Raw genomic sequence first — 17,593 nt, forward strand, 5'->3', positions numbered from 1 at the left:
CAGACCTCTGGAAAGGCGCAACTATTATCCCCATACACAAGAAGGGTGACCGTTCACTGCCTGCTAATTATAGGCCTATAAGCTTAATAGCTACCAAGGTAGTTGGGAGAATGGTAACAAATCAGCTTATGGACTGGGTCGACGATAACAACGCCCTTTCTCCATACCAAGCTGGATTCAGGCGAGCAACCAGTACCATTGACCAGGTCTTCCGCTTCACCATATTGCGGTGGAAGACTGTTGTACTGGGAAGGGGCTGCCTGTATGTCGCGTTTGTCGACCTGCGGGCGGCATTCGACCTAGTCCCCCGGTTTAAGCTATGGTTGGTTCTGCAAAAGATGGGGATTCCTGCAGATCTGCTTACATTAATCATGCGATTGCACGAATCCAACTTTGCAAGAGTCCAGTGGGGTGGAAGCGGGGAGACAACCACGGATTTCCCAGTGGAAAGGGGCGTCCGGCAAGGCTGTTCCATGGCCCCTTTACTTTTCTCGTTATTTATTAACGGGATTGTTGAGAGAATGTTGAAGGCTAGTGTAGACGCCCCGTCGTTAGCGGACACCAGGGTTCCGATCCTGATGTTCGCTGACGACACTCTTATCTTGTCCAAGACCCCTATGGGGCTACAACGTGCACTAAACATTTTTGATGCTTTTTGCACTGAACATGGGCTAGAGGTGAACGTGGGAAAAACAAAACTAATGGCCTTCTCCCCAGGTCGTAGGAATTACCCCAAGGTAACCTTAAATAACAGCAGGTTAGATACTGTCGCAGAATTCACGTACCTGGGGGTACAGATCGCAGAGGGCACTGGCTGGACGCATCATGTGGATAAAGTGGTCTTAAAACACCAGCAGCTCTCAGGTGCTTTAAGGGGTGAACACCGTAAATCTAAGACAAAGCCTATAAAACCCGCACTTATGGTGTATGACGCGAAGGTCTTGGGTGCCACATTATATGGCGCGGAGTTATGGGCTTGGGATAGTATTGCGGCTCTGCAGACTTCTGAGAATACGTTTTTGCGAGGGATCACAGGACTCCCACAGAGCACCCCCTTAACCCCATTGTTTCTGGAGCTGGGTAGGCGTTCTATTACAGACAGAGCCCGATTGCGCCCAGTCCTTTACTGGAGACGCCTCTGGACGACTCCAGAAATAAGACAATATGTGGAGGGTTTTCTATGGATAATCCAGGAAGATATCTTCCACAAGATAAAATGGCTAAAACACCTGAAGTCCATGCTAGTTAACCTAGGGTTTTCAAATCTTTGGAATAACCCTGTGGGAGAGATCTTCCCTAGTAAAGAAGCCCTCAAAGAACAATATTGGGATTGGGTGGGTGGCAAGCTGCTGAAAGACACCAGGGCCGACTCTATGTCTGGTCGTTTCCTGGAGATAAAAATCTTTCCTGCCCTAGAAAACTACTGGGATAACATCACGGTACCAATGGACAGGAAACTCGTCTTTCAGTTAAGATGTGGATCTATCCCCCTGAAGAAAATGACAGCTGGCTGGAACAGACCGACCAATAACTTATGTCCAGCATGTGAAAATGCCGAGGAGAGCATAGGCCATTTCCTATTTGTATGTCAAGCTTACTCAAAACCGAGGAGAAAATGGCTCATGCCGGTATGTAAAAACCTGGGGACACGCGATAGCACTGTGGCTTTAAGAATCTTATGTACAACAACTCAGGATTGGATAGTCATAGGGGTAGCCAAATATCTGGGCTGGGCCTGGGCAATTGTACGACGGTCTCTGGGGGGAATTAGGTAATCAGGTATTTCTTTTAATTATGATTTATGTAATATTACTTTCACAAATGGTTTTTTGTATGAAACATTGTATGAGCTGCACTCTATGTTTAATGAATTTTTTTACCTGTAATCATGTATTATTGTGTAATTGTTTTAAATTTTATGTGCTTTTATGAGAATTGTCTCGAATAAAGCTTATACAAACAAACACGGAACTTGTTTGCAAAAGGCTTGTGCGGGGACAGTCTACGGCATTGCGATGTGGGGAGCTTCTAGCTGTGAATTTTTCAGACAAGAGAGATGTGTACATGCTGACTACTATCCACGATGAAAGTACAGAACCTGTGCCTGTTTGGGGTCAGGGTGCTGAAGTGCGTAAACCTGTGTGAATTTTAGATTACAATAAGTACATGGGTGGTGTTGACAGAGTAGATCAGAGGTTGGAACCTTAAAAAAAAAGTCCACATTTGTAAAGCGCACAATCACCCGTAAGGGTCTCTAGGCGCTGGGGCGCCGTCGGGAAGATTAAGCAAGCTATTGCCCAGAGTCACATGGTGCTGGGCTGACCTGCCGCCGGAGCCGGGGATTATGCTGCTCTTCGAAAGGCTTACGTTTGGTACAAGAAGTTGGCTATCCATCTGTTCCACTTGGCATCCTTTAATGCTTTCGTTGTGTTCCAGAAGTCTTGTCCTGAGAAGAAGATGTCTTTTGTTAAGTTTCAGGAGTCCATAATAGGCAGCCTTGTACTTGTGGAGCAGGCAAGTGTTCCTAGATTTGGAGTGGTGGAGGAAGTGGCTAGATTGAAAGATCGCCACTTTCCTGAATCTATTCCTTCCACTACCGCAAGAGACTTTCCGACTAGAAGATGCAGAGTCTGTTGGCGAAGAGGCGTGCGGAAGGAGTCTCGTATATACTGTCCTGACTGCCCTTCTAAGCCTGCATTGTGTCTGTCAGCTTGTTTTAAATCGTAACACACGCAAAAGAAGTTTTGGGAGTTTTAATGAGCTGTAAAGTGAATTGCCTGGTCTGCATTCTGTAAAAAAAAAAAATGTGTTTGTTTCAAGGATTGGCATTAGTGCAAAGTTTTTATTTTAAGAATTTGTGTTAGCTGATTTGTAGGTATTTCCATTTGTTTAGTGTTATTTTTAAAAAAAGAATTCTAAATGTGTTTGTGGTGTGTGCCGGCTGGTGCTTGGCTGGCGGTGTGTGTTGAGTTGCACTTGGCTGGTGGTGTGTGTGGAGTGGTACTTGGCTGTCTGTGCACGGAGTGGTGCTTGGCTGGCGGTGTGTGTGGAGTGGCGCTTGGCTGGTGGTGTTCGTGGAGTGGCACTTTGCTGTCTGTGCATGGAGTGGTGTTTGGCTGGCGGTGTGTGTGGAGTGGTGCTTGGCTGGCGGTGTGTGTGGAGTGGTGCTTGGCTGGCGGTGTGTGTGGAGTTGCGCTTGGCTGGTGGTGTTTGTGGAGTAGTACTTGGCTGTATGTGCACGGAGTGGTGCTTGGCTGGCGGTGTGTGTGGAGTGGCGCTTGGCTGGTGGTGTTCGTGGAGTGGTACTTGGCTGTCTGTGCATGGAGTGGTGTTTGGCTGGTGGTGTGTGTGGAGTGGTGCTTGGCTGGTGGTGTGTGTGGAGTGGTGCTTGGCTGGTGGTGTGTGTGGAGTGGTGCTTGGCTGGCGGTGTGTGTGGAGTGGTGCTTGGCTGGCGGTGTGTGTGGAGTGGTGCTTGGCTGGCGGTGTGTGTGGAGTTGCGCTTGGCTGGTGGTGTTTGTGGAGTAGTACTTGGCTGTCTGTGCACGCAGTGGTACTTGGCTGGCGGTGTGTGTGGAGTGGCGCTTGGCTGGATGGTGTGCGTGGAGCGGTGCTTAGCTGTCTGTGCACGGAGTGGTACTTGGCTGGCGGTGTGTGTGGAGTGGCGCTTGGCTGGTGGTGTGTGTGGAGTGGTACTTGGCTGTCTGTGCACGGAGTTGTGCTTGGCAGTCGGTGTGCGCTGAGTGGTGTTTGACTGGCAGTGTGCATGGTCTGGTGCTTGGATGGTGGTGTGGGTGGACTGGCGCTCGGCTGGCGGTGTGTGAGTAGTTACTTTCTGTTGGTCACTACACACACTGCTAGTTGAGTGACACTCCACGCAGTCCATCATTTTGTGTAGTTGTAGTGTCAGAAATGTGGCCGTGTGAAAGTGATGGGCCCTTGAATGGCGCTGTTTGCTGGTGTGAGTGTTGAAATGTGATGGGTCCGCGGCTGGCGTTGTGAATGTTATGAATGTGTCACACGTACGAAAGGTGTATGAATGGCCTGTAAAGAGGTTGGTGCCTTGACGTGGCTTTACAGCTCACGAGCTGTGAGTCAGTGGTTCAGTTAATCATACTTTCAATTATACGCAGTGTATTTAATTTTTTGTGAAATTACTTGCGAATACAATTGTATGTACTGAATCATCACTCACCCTCGTGCCAAATCCAACCAGTATGTGTGTGTGCTTGCGGATTAGATGACTGTGCAGTATTTTTTTTTTTTCTCTTTCTGCAGTAGGGTGTACCTTGTCCCTTATTGTGATTGTTGTAATGTGTTGCTTTTCTTCCAGATGGTGTCAGTGGTGGTCTGGTTTGTATCAGGTATGAAAGGTGCGTGAATGGCCTGTAAAACGGTTGGTGCCTTGTCGTGGCTTTACAGCTCACGAGTTGCGAGTCACTGGTTAGGTTTTTTTGCATTTATTTATTAACAGAGCATTTCATTTTTTTGAAATATCATGTTAATAAAATTTTATGTACAGAACCATCACTCGCCCTCGTGCCAAATCCAACCTGTATGTGTGTGTCTTTGAGGAATAGATAGCCGTACTTGATTCTTTGTCTTTTGAGTAACTCAGTTATGGTGTATATTATAGCTATAAATAACTTTCTTAATTTAGATATTATTGGTAATTCATGCTAGTATATGGTCATGTCTTTCTGGTGAATTCTATTGTTGTTTTTTGTCCACAATCTCTTGCAAACTTGAAATTGTCTGTCACAATTTTCATGCGATATTGTCCCCTGAATCGCACGTTCTCCATCTGAAAACTTAATTCATTCAAAACAATTTGGTTTTGCAAGGGGGTTCCCATGAGTTTTTGGCCCGGGGCTTGGCGGGCATCTTTGGAAACTGCCAAACCCAAACAGTTCTGAGAACTAGACACCCGGGGGAGTCCAGGGAGGTATGGCATGCGTGGGTCCCCCAATGTTTTCCTACCCAGAAACCCGTGCAAACCTTAAATTTAGGTTAAAAAACCCACTTTTCCGTACTATTTTGGGTGGGATCTCGCTGCCGGCACAAATGTCCTACCACCCAGCGATCCCCTTGTTCTCCCGAGTAAAATGATACCTCACTTGTGTGGGTGGGCCAAAGGCCTGTGACTAAGGCAGGGGAGCTTAATTTGTAAAACTTAAATACTACTTTTTTCAAAATTCATTTTTGGCCTGTTCTGCTTTGGGGCACCCACACAAGTGAGGTATCCTTTTACTCGGGAGAACAAGGGGAACGCTGGGTGGTAGGACATTTTTGCCGGCACGGAGATCCCACGCAAAAAAGTTTGGAAAAGTGATATTTTTACCTAATTTTAAGGTTTGCAAGGAGTTCTGGGTAGGAAAACATTGGAGGACCCACGCATGCCATACCTCCCTGGACTCCCCCGGGTGTCTAGTTTTCGGAACTGTTTGGGTTTGGTACTTTCCAAAGAATACCACTGAGCCCCGGGCCAAAAACTCAGGTCCCCCCCCCAAAATCAAGGTTATTTTGCTTCAGGGTATTTTAAATTCATCACCGTACGATTTGGACCTTTTCCTGTTGCAGCCACTATGCCTACCCACGCAAGTGAGGTACCGTTTTTATCGGGAGACCTGGGGGAGCGCTGGGTGGGAGGTAATTTGTGTGAGCCCAGTGATGCCACGCTTTCCCACACAAAAAAGTGTGAAAAACTGATTTTTTTCAGCTAAAATTGAGGTTTGCAAGGGATTCTGGGTAAAGGAACGTTGGAGGATCCTGGGGGTAGGCAGACGAGTCACCCCATCCTGAATTCCACTGGGTGTCTAGTTTTCAAAACTGTATAGGTTTGCTAGGTTTCCCTAGGTGCTGGCAGAGCTAGGGCGCAAAAACAAAAGGTAGTCTTTTTGTCCGAAAAGTGCAAGATTTCACTGGGAAATTGAGGTGCGACCATGTTGCGTTTTGCGCTGTTTCATGTCGCAGCCACTATGCCTACCCACGCAAGTGAGGTACCATTTTTTTCGGGAGACCTGGGGGAACGCTGGGTGGGTGGAAATTTGTTGATCCACGCAGATTCCAGAACTTTCCACCACAGAAATGTGCGGAAAATGTGTTTGTCCGAAAAGTGCAAGATTTCACTGGGAAATTGAGGTGCGTTTTGCGCTGTTTCATGTCGCAGCTACTATGCCTACCCACGCAAGTGAGGTACCATTTTTTTCGGCAGACCTGGGGGAACGCTGGGTGGGTGGAAATTTGTTGATCCACGCAGATTCCAGAACTTTCCACCACAGAAATGTGCGGAAGATTTGTTTTTTTGTCAAAGTTTTAGGTTTGCAAGGGATTCTGGGTAACAAAACCTGGGGGTAGGCAGACGAGTCACCCCATCCTGAATTCCCCTGGGTATCTAGTTTTCAAAAATGTATAGGTTTGCTATGTTTCCCTAGGTGCTGGCAGAGCTAGGGTGCAAAAACAAAAGGTAGTCTTTTTGTCCAAAAAGTGCTAGATTTCACTGGGAAATTGAGGTGCGACCATGTTGCGTTTTGCGCTGTTTCATGTCGCAGCCACTATGCCTACCCATGTAAGTGAGGTACCATTTCTTTCAGGAGACCTGGGGGAACGCTGGGTGGGTTGAAATCTGTTGATCCACGCAGATTCCAGAACTTTCCACCACAGAAATGTGCGGAAAATTTGTTTTTTTTGTCAAATATTTAGGTTTGCAAGGGATTCTGTGTAACAAAACCTGGGGGTAGGCAGACGAGTCACCCCATCCTGAATTCCCCTGGGTGTCTAGTTTTAAAAAATGTATAGGTTTGCTAGGTTTCCCTAGGTGCTGGCAGAGCTAGGGCCCAAAAACTAAAGGTAGTCTTTTTGTCCGAAAAGTGCAAGATTTCACTGGGAAATTGAGGTGCGACCATGTTGCGTTTTGCGCTGTTTCATGTCGCAGCCACTATGCCTACCCACGCAAGTGAGGTACCATTTTTTTCGGGAGACCTGGGGGAACGCTGGGTGGGTGAAAATTTGTTGATCCACGCAGATTCCAGAACTTTCCACCACAGAAATGTGCGGAAAATGTGTTTTTTTGGTCAAATTTTTAGGTTTGCAAGGGATTCTGGGTAACAAAACCTGGGGGTAGGCAGACGAGTCACCCCATCCTGAATCCCCCTGGGTGTCTAGTTTTCAAAAATGTATAGGTTTGCTAGGTTTCCCTAGGTGCTGGCAGATCTACGGCGCAAAAACAAAAGGTAGTCTTTTTGTCCAAAAAGTGCTAGATTTCACTGGTAAATTGAGGTGCGACCATGTTGCGTTTTGCGCTGTTTCATGTCGCAGCCACTATGCCTACCCACGCAAGTGAGGTACCATTTTTTTCGGGAGACCTGGGGGAACGCTGGGTGGGTGGAAATTTGTTGATCCACGCAGATTCCAGAACTTTCCACCACAGAAATGTGAGGAAAATGTGTTTTTTTGGTCAAATTTTTAGGTTTGCAAGGGATTCTGGGTAACAAAACCTGGGGGTAGGCAGACGAGTCACCCCATCCTGAATTCCCCTGGGTGTCTAGTTTTCAAAAATGTATAGGTTTGCTAGGTTTCCATAGGTGCTGGCAGAGCTAAGGCGCAAAAACAAAAGGTAGTCTTTTTGTCCGAAAAGTGCAAGATTTCACTGGGAAATTGAGCTGCGACCATGTTGCGTTTTGCGCTGTTTCATGTCGCAGCCACTATGCCTACCCACGCAAGTGAGGTACCATTTTTTTCGGGAGACCTGGGGGAACGCTGGGTGGGTTGAAATTTGTTGATCCACGCAGATTCCAGAACTTTCCACCACAGAAATGTGAGGAAAATGTGGTTTTTTTGGTCAAATTTTTAGGTTTGCAAGGGATTCTGGGTAACAAAACCTGGGGGTAGGCAGACGAGTCACCCCATCCTGAATTCCCCTGGGTGTCTAGTTTTCAAAAATGTATAGGTTTGCTAGGTTTCCCTAGGTGCTGGCAGAGCTATGGCGCAAAAACAAAAGGTAGTCTTTTTGTCCAAAAAGTGCTAGATTTCACTGGGAAATTGAGTTGCGACCACTTTGCATTTTGCGCTGTTTCATGTCGTAGCCACTATGCCTACCCACGCAAGTGAGGTACCATTTTTTTTGGGAGACCTGGGGGAACGCTGGGTGGGTGGAAATTTGTTGATCCACGCAGATTCCAGAAGTTTCCACCACAGAAATGTGAGGAAAATTTGTTTTTTTGTCAAAATTTTAGGTTTGCAAGGGATTCTGGGTAACAAAACCTGGGGGTAGGCAGACGAGTCACCCCATCCTGAATTCCACTGGGTGTCTAGTTTTCAAAAATGTATAGGTTTGCTAGGTTTCCCTAGGTGCTGGCAGAGCTAGGGCGCAAAAACAAAAGGTAGTCTTTTTGTCCGAAAAGTGCAAGATTTCACTGGGAAATTGAGGTGCGACCATGTTGTGTTTTGCGCTGTTTCATGTCGCAGCCACTATGCCTACCCACGCAAGTGAGGTACCATTTTGTTCGGGAGACCTGGGGGAACGCTGGGTGGGTGGAAATTTGTTGATCCACGCAGATTCCAGAACTTTCCACCACAGAAATGTGCGGAAAATGTGTTTGTTTGGTCAAATATTTAGGTTTGCAAGGGGTTCTGGGTAACAAAACCTGGGGGTAGGCAGACGAGTCACCCCATCCTGAATTCCCCTGTGTGTCTAGTTTTCAGAAATGTATAGGTTTGCTAGGTTTCCCTAGGTGCTGGCAGAGCTAGGGCGCAAAAACCAAAGGTAGTCTTTTTGTCAGAAAAGTGCAAGATTTCACTGGGAAATTGAGGTGCGTTTTGCGCTGTTTCATGTCGCAGCTACTATGCCTACCCACGCAAGTGGGGTACCATTTTTTTCGGCAGACCTGGGGGAACGCTGGGTGGGTGGAAATTTGTTGATCCACGCAGATTCCAGAACTTTCCACCACAGAAATGTGCGGAAGATTTGTTTTTTTGTCAAAGTTTTAGGTTTGCAAGGGATTCTGGGTAACAAAACCTGGGGGTAGGCAGACGAGTCACCCCATCCTGAATTCCCCTGGGTATCTAGTTTTCAAAAATGTATAGGTTTGCTATGTTTCCCTAGGTGCTGGCAGAGCTAGGGTGCAAAAACAAAAGGTAGTCTTTTTGTCCAAAAAGTGCTAGATTTCACTGGGAAATTGAGGTGCGACCATGTTGCGTTTTGCGCTGTTTAATGTCGCAGCCACTATGCCTACCCACGCAAGTGAGGTACCATTTCTTTCAGGATACCTGGGGCAACGCTGGGTGGGTTGAAATTTGTTGATCCACGCAGATTCCAGAACTTTCCACCACAAAAATGTGCGGAAAATGTGTTTTTTTTGTCAAATATTTAGGTTTGCAAGGGATTCTGTGTAACAAAACCTGGGGGTAGGCAGACGAGTCACCCCATCCTGAATTCCCCTGGGTGTCTAGTTTTAAAAAATGTATAGGTTTGCTAGGTTTCCCTAGGTGCTGGCAGAGCTAGGGCGCAAAAACTAAAGGTAGTCTTTTTGTCCGAAAAGTGCAAGATTTCACTGGGAAATTGAGGTGCGACCATGTTGCGTTTTGCGCTGTTTCATGTCGCAGCCACTATGCCTACCCACGCAAGTGAGGTACCATTTTTTTCGGGAGACCTGGGGGAACGCTGGGTGGGTGGAAATTTGTTGATCCACGCAGATTCCAGAACTTTCCACCACAGAAATGTGCGGAAAATGTGTTTTTTTGGTCAAATATTTAGTTTTGCAAGGGATTCTGGGTAACAAAACCTGGGGGTAGGCAGACGAGTCACCCCATCCTGAATTCCCCTGGGTGTCTAGCTTTCAAAAATGTATAGGTTTGCTAGGTTTCCCTAGGTGCTGGCAGAGCTAGGGCGCAAAAACTAAAGGTAGTCTTTTTGTCCGAAAAGTGCAAGATTTCACTGGGAAATTGAGGTGCGACCATGTTGCGTTTTGCACTGTTTCATGTCGCAGCCACTATGCCTACCCACGCAAGTGAGGTACCACTTTTTTCGGGAGACCTGGGGGAACGCTGGGTGGGTGGACATTTGTTGATCCACGCAGATTCCAGAACTTTCCACCACAGAAATGTGCTGAAAATGTGTTTTTTTGTCAAATTTTTAGGTTTGCAAGGGATTCTGGGTAACAAAACCTGGGGGTAGGCAGATGAGTCACCCCATCCTGAATTCCCCTGGGTGTCTAGTTTTCAGAAATGTATAGGTTTGCTAGGTTTCCCTAGGTGCTGGCAGAGCTAGGGCGCAAAAACAAAAGGTAGTCTTTTTGTCCGAAAAGTGCAAGATTTCACTGGGAAATTGAGGTGCGTTTTGCACTGTTTCATGTCGCAGCCACTATGCCTACCCACGCAAGTGAGGTACCATTTTTTTCGGCAGACCTGGGGGAACGCTGGTTGGGTGGAAATTTGTTGATCCACGCAGATTCCAGAACTTTCCACCACAGAAATGTGAGGAAAATGTGTTTTTTTGGACAAATTGTTAGCTTTGCAAGGGATTCTGGGTAACAAAACCTAGTGGTAGGCAGTCGAGTCACCCCATCCTGAATTTCCCTGGGTGTCTACTTTTCAAAAATGTATAGGTTTGCTTGGTTTCCCTAGGTGCCGGCAGAGGTAGGGTGCAAAAACTACAGGTAGGGACTTTGCCAAAAAAGGGTCAAGTTGTAACTGCAAAATTTAGGTGTGACCACGTTGCATTTTGCGCAGTTTCCTGTCGCAGTCACAAGGCCGACCCACACAAGTGAGGTACCGTTTTTATCGGGAGACTTGGGGTAATTCAGATTTGTAAATCAACTGTTATTACCAATTGAGCTTTCATGCATTTCTCCCTTTCAATGAAAGACATTGTGTAAAAAAAAAATCTTTTTGAAAAATGACCAATAATTCTCATGCTAGTATGAGTATTCCCAATTTTGAAAATGTGCAATTATATACTGTTTCTGAACTCTATAATTTGTACCCAATTCAGAAAAAAATAGGTGTCTTTCATACAGATTTTTCCATGTATACATTTTCCAGGACAAAGTGCTCTATACCCAGTAAATGAAAAAATACCATTGCAAGTTGCTGCTCAGTTTTTGGATCTGGGTTCGTCGGGTTCTTGGTGAAACTGCAAGTCCTATATATCCCCACAACCAGGAAGGTCTAATGGATGTAACGGTATATTGCTTTCCAAGAGTTGTCAAAATTAGAAAAAGTTATAGGTGAAAACGTTGAGACAAAAGGCTGTTTTTTTCAACAAATTTTCAATTATTCCAATATTTAACTGTTAGTTTCTATAAAGAAACCTTCATGGATTTAGACAAATGACCCCTTTCTGAATTCAGAATTGTGTCTACTTTTCGAAAATGTACAGCTGTCCAGGATCCATTATTGCTTTCAAACTCATTTCTACCATTAACTGGAAGGAGGTGGAAAGCTCTAAAAATAGCAAAAATAGGCTATGTCCCAGAAAAATGCCAAAACTGTGTGAAGAATGTCGGTTCTCTGACAAAAGACTGTCATTCCTAAGAGGTTCCCATGTCTTGGGACGTAACATGCCCTGTGTAGGGCAGTGTTAGCTGTTATATAGCTCTGTTATGCGCTGGGGAGTTGTGATCGCCTTCGGGCCTCTGTTCTCTGTGGTGTTAAAGTATTTTGCAGTTGCAATCCTCTTGCTGATGGCTTGAGTTGTGCCCCGGGGTGTCCTTATCCGGGGTCACTATGCTGTTTGCCTGGTCTGGCCTGCTGTCTCAATCAATCAATCAATCATGCCATTTGTATAGCGCACTACTCACCCGGGAGGGTCTCAAGGCGCTTGGGGGGGAGGGGTATGCTACTGCTCGAACAGCCAGGTCTTGAGTTGTTTCCTGAAGGAGAGATGGTCCTGGGTGAGCCGAAGGTGGATGGGGAGGGAGTTCCAAGTCTTGGCAGCCATGTAAGAGAAGGATCTTCCTCCGGCGGTGGCTCTTCGGATGCGGGGTATGGCTGTGAGGGCGAGGCTGGTGGACCGTAGCTGGCGGGTGGGCGTGTAGAAGGTCAGGCGGTCGTTGAGGTACTTGGGGCCCAGGTCGTGGAGAGACTTGTGTGCGTGGGTGAGGAGCCGGAACGTGATCCTCTTGGCGACGGGGAGCCAGTGCAGGTTCCTCAGGTGGCTGGAGATGTGGCTGCGTCGGGGGACATCCAGGATGAGTCGGGCGGAGGTGTTCTGGATGCGCTGGAGTCTTTTCTGTAGCTTGGCTGTGGTTCCGGCGTAGAGGGCGTTTCCATAGTCCAGTCGGCTGGTGACGAGTGCCTGGGTGACAGTCTTCCTGGTCTCGGTCGGGATCCAGAGGAAGATGTTGCAAAGCATACGCAGGGTGTTGAAGCACGATGAGGAGACGGCGTTGACTTGTCTGGTCATCAAGAGGGAGGGGTCCAGGATGAAGCCCAGGTTGCGTGCGTGGTCGGTTGGCTTGGGTGCGGTGCCCAGGGCTGGGGGCCACCAGGAGTCGTCCCAGGCGGAGGGCGAAGATCCCAGGATGCGGCCGGGCATCCTGGCTCTGCCTGATTTCACTTCTTTTTGGGCTGTGGGTGCGGACTCCTCCCTGGAGTGTGTCCGGACCCTTCTCGCCTTCTTGCTCTCGGTCTTCGGCTGGCGTCTGGCTTGCTGTGAGCGCATCCTTCCGCGGTGCTCTTGGCATCTGGCTGCACTTGCTGGTGCAGGTCTACTGTTTTTCTTCACCATTGTGACTTCCTGGCGATTTGGTGGGACAGTCATCCTTGCCTTGTCTGCTCCTTCCCGTGGGCCTTGCTCTCAGTTCTGCCTCTCCTTCCTGTGGGATGAGATGGTCCCTGAGTTTTGTTCCCTTCCGGGTGCAGTCTGTCTCTGCGGGGCGCTGGATGGTTCTTCCTGGGTGACCTTGAGCTGCCCTTTTCGGCTTCCTTCTGCGTATTGCGGACGGCGCCGTTCTGTCTGGTCTTTGCCTTCTGGCTGAGTTTGGCTCAGCTGCCCTCTTCATGGGGTGTGTTTCCAGTGGGAGGAGGCTTGCCTATGCTCTGCCACTTCTCCTCGAAGTCTCTAGGTTGCTCATCTCTTTCGGTGCTCCTCTTCCTTGTCTTGGCCTGGGAGGAGGTTTTGTTGCCTCGTATGGGCGTGGGATGCTTTGGCTTCCTTTCGCCTTGCCTCCTCTGCTGTGTGAGGATGGGCTACCTCTTCTCTTCTATTCCCCGCATCCCCTTCGTGGTTGGTGGTCTTCTGCTTGCGGGGGTTCCCCTTGCCTGGGGGACGGGGCTCCTCGTCCTGTCTTTGGGACTCGGCCCCTGTGGGACCCTCTGTTATGACCAGGCTGGTTGGGTCCCCTCGCAGACCCTCCTTTCCCCTAGGTATGGCTAGGGTATCTATTCTATGTGAAGGGATCTGCGGCTAGTAGTTTCTATCAGATGTACGAGTTACTTACCTTCAGTAACGATGTCTGGTAGAGATGATTCTAGCCGCAGAGTCCTTCAAAGCCCGCCCTTCCTCCCCGTTCTTCGAGGCCTTTTGGCTTGGTCTCCTGCACTCGCCTCCCTGTGGGGGGTTGTTACTTCTAGGAGTACATTCTTTCTCTCTTTCTGACAGGAGGTTTGTCCTGTTTATTTGTTCCTTTTCCTCCCCTTTTGGCATATTGGAGGATAGGTTTCTAGGTACTTCGGTGCCTTTATGCTCTGGTTGCTCCAAGTTAGAGCCTACCTTCCACCCCCCCTTTTTTATTACCAGGGTTCTGGGCCCTTTGCTATCCTCTAGGTTGGGGTCTTTTGGCTGTGCCTCTAAACCCTTTGTTCCTTATGAGGGTTGTCACACTCTGTGATGGGGTTGTCTTAGGGTTTTGCCGTTCCTGGTTTGTGCCGGGCTGATTCCCCTTCATTGTAATTGGTTGGGGTTGTGGTCCTGTTGTATGTTTTCATGACACTTTTTATGTGTTCTTGACTCCGGTGGAGGGGGGTGTGGGGGGGGTGATAATTCTACGTGAAAGAGTCTGCGGCTAGAATCCTCTGTACCAGATACATCGTTTCCGAAGGTAAGTAACTCGTACTTTACTCCTCATGTCATACTTTTGTATCGACCACCCGGTCCTAGAACAGTTTTTACTCAAGCCCTACAGACTATATTAGAATCTAGTTTAGAGTCAAAATCGTTCATTATCTTGGGTGACGTTAACTATCAGTTGGAACTGAATGATAATTCCGACACCAGTAGGCTATTGGATAATTTGGCTGGGTATGGTCTATCCCAGATATTGTTTGGACCTATGCATTCAGCCGGACACACACTTGACGGTATATTCACGAATAATTCCGACGTCATGATAGTTAATACTTCTCTTCTTCCTTGGACTGACCATTGGGCAATTCATTTTCTCAGTATTCAATTTGCAAATAAATCTGCTAGTCTAAAAAAGATCATGGAATAAAATCCAAGGGGCTGAACTTGAGCAGGCCCTAAACACTGCCCCTCTCTACGGGGCATGGATAACAATGACACCTCAATCCAGTTTGATAAATGGATTGCTACCGCGGGTAACCGGGTGGTACCCAAAAAAATTATTAAACTACGAAGATCTCGAGTGTCCTCGCCCAGGTATGGACCCGAACTAAAAAATGTAAAAGCCACGTATAGTAGAGCTGAGCGCACCTGGAGGATGGATTATAGTAAGGAGCACAAGGCTGCATATAATATAACACTCCAACTCTATAAAGAGCCTATTCTAAAATCCAAAACTACGTACTATACTGCAAAAATTGAGGCTGCCAAAAACTCCTCTAGGGAGCTTTTTAAAACCGTCCAAGTGTTATCTAAACCACAACAGGTTAGCTCTTTTAAGCCACACCAAGCATTTTGTAATGAAATGGCGAATTTCTTCCAGAACAAGGTACAACTAATTTATGACAATCTCCATAATAACTTGACGTCTGGGGAAAATGGCCTGGACTTAGCAAAGGAGGACATAACGCCTCAGTGCCAATTAACAAGCTTAAGTTCCTTGACTCGATAAAAGGTGAATAGAATTTTAGTGGCAACCAAGTCTGGATCCTCGAATGACCCATGTCCACCAATGGTCATGCACCTGACTTCCTAGATTATTAGTTCATATCTAACCCCCCTCCTAAATCAAGTACTTGAGTCAGGGACGTACCCGTTGATCTGGAAAACAGCTTGCATTAGACCCATTCTGAAAAAAACAGCCTTAGACCCCATGTAAGTGAAGAATTATAGACCCATTTCTTGTCCGCCCATTACAGCTAAAATCCTCGAAAGGGCGGTGAATCAGGAGCTAATGCAATATCTTGATGCTAACAATTAGTTGGACTCTACTCACCATGGCTTCCGATCATGCCACTCAACCGAGACCCCCCTGTCCATGCCACTGAGGAAATTCGCAGACAGGTGGGTGGAGGGGGCAGAGCTGTCCTCATTCTCTTAGACCTCTCGGCAGCATTCGACACTGTGAATCACACGGTGTTGGTGCGACGGCTGAGGGCGGTGGGGATTGAGGAAATAGCCCTGTCCCTTCTTTCCTCAGTCCTGGCGTCTAGGGAGCAGAGTATATATTGGGAAAATGTGAAATCTGACCCTTTCCGTTTACAGTGTGGAGTGCCGCAGGGATCTGCTTTGTCACCTACACTGTTCAATATATATGTCACTCCACTTGCCACACTCATTAGAGAATATGGCTTTTCGTTGGTCTCCTATGCAGACGACTCAGATTGTCATCACTGTATCCAAACAGTCTGAAGTTACGGCAGTTAACTTCCATGCCTGTCTCACCCACATCATGAGATGAATGAGTCGAAACTATCTCAAGATCAACACGGATAAGACGGAGGTGATGGAGTTTGGCAGCGGCCCATCCCTGTGGAAACCAACATGGTGGCCAACAGAGGCGGGACAATGTCCCGTGCCGTCCAATAAAGTCAAGAATCTGAGGCTCATTTTTGATGACCCGCTTAATTTTGCAGCCCAGATCAACAGCGTGACCTTGCCATGCTTCTTTGTACTGAAACTTTTTTGAAAGATTTTTCCTTTCATACCCCAAGAACTGAGGAAATGAGTAGTAGTTGCCCTCATCCTCTCACGGTTAGATTATTGTATATCATAATATAGGGCAGGGGACAAAACTGCAGTCAGTACAAAATGCAGCTGCCCGGCTACTGCTAAACATTCCGAGGGGTCACCCCACTTCGCTGCCATCAGGTCATTACATTGGCTCCCGATTCAGTAAAGGACGGAGTTTAAAGACTTATGCTTGGTCCATAAGACATTATATGGCGGAGGGGAAGCAGATCTGCAGAAATGTTTTTCCTGGCACACCCCCCACCAGAAACCTTAGATCCACTGATGCAGGTTTCATCTGTATCTCCAAAATTCGTAAAGCCAGATGGGGAGGGAGGAGCCTATTGTAATCTGCAGCTAAACTGTTGAACCAACTGCCTATCTCCATGAGATTATTGTCAAATAGGCTTCTCTTTAGGAAGAAACTAAAAACGTGGTTGTTTCCAGTACTCTAAGCCTAGGTATAGCTGCTGCAATCTCTTAATTTCACCTTAAAGCACCGAGACACTTCAGCAATCAAGTGCTTTATACAACTATATCCTATCCTACCCTACAAATGGGTTCAAGCCAGGGTTAAGCAGGAAAATAATGTTGGTGAAGGTGACCAGAAGAAGCACGATTCTTCTAAGTCCCAAGAGAAGTGTGGGGAGAAAAGTAAAGACAAAAAGTCTTCACAAGGTCCTCAAAAACCTTCCTCTGGGGGTGGGCAATAATCATCCACTTCCTTTGGAAAGAAACACTGGTGTTACCTATGTAAGGAGAAAGGCCATAGGCCAAGGGATGCTAATTGTTCCAAGGCTGACCCCAAGGAAACTACTTTCACTGCCACTAAGGCAACCAGTCCCCCTAGCACCAGTACAAGTGGTAGTATAGGCCCCAAGGGATTAGTAGTGTAGTGTTAACCTTGGCTTCTGCAGTAGGTTCCGGCCTAGTCTAAAATCCCACTCAGGTTGTCATTGTGTGTGACAGTGGATTGGACCTTGCCACTTTACTTGTAAATTCCACTAACTTGGGCAAGTACAGACAACAGCCTTTAAATAAATTGTCAATAAGCTATGGCATAACAGAGACACAGGGTGACAGAGAAATCATACTTGGTCAACTTTACCAAATGAACAGTGCAAACAATATCAGGACTGATCATTCCTTGGCAGTTGTTAATCTCAGCTGTGGAGGAGTAACTGGCCCTAAAAGAGTTGTGGTTTCCCCCGACCTACCTGTAGACTATCTGTTGGGCTATGATGTGGAAACTTCAGCCTGGTCTGACATGCAGAGATGATGGCCAGTGCATTTGCTGTCACCAGGGCTCAGGCCAAACAGTTAGGCAATGAGAGAGCACTGGATCCTGGACAAATGGACCAATTGGCTCCTAAGAGAAGGCACAAGAAGGGTAAGGTATTATCCTCCTCCCTGTGAGGATAATTCTCCTGAGGGAGATGATCACAGGCCATGTGAGGGACTGTCCCAGAGGAACCTGGGCCTGACATCGCAGAGGTATTGGGGGCAAAGGGCCCCGCCAGGGCA

The sequence above is a fragment of the Lissotriton helveticus genome, chromosome 3_1 (assembly GCF_964261635.1).
Source record: "Lissotriton helveticus chromosome 3_1, aLisHel1.1, whole genome shotgun sequence".
NCBI classification, from domain to species: domain Eukaryota; kingdom Metazoa; phylum Chordata; class Amphibia; order Caudata; family Salamandridae; genus Lissotriton; species Lissotriton helveticus.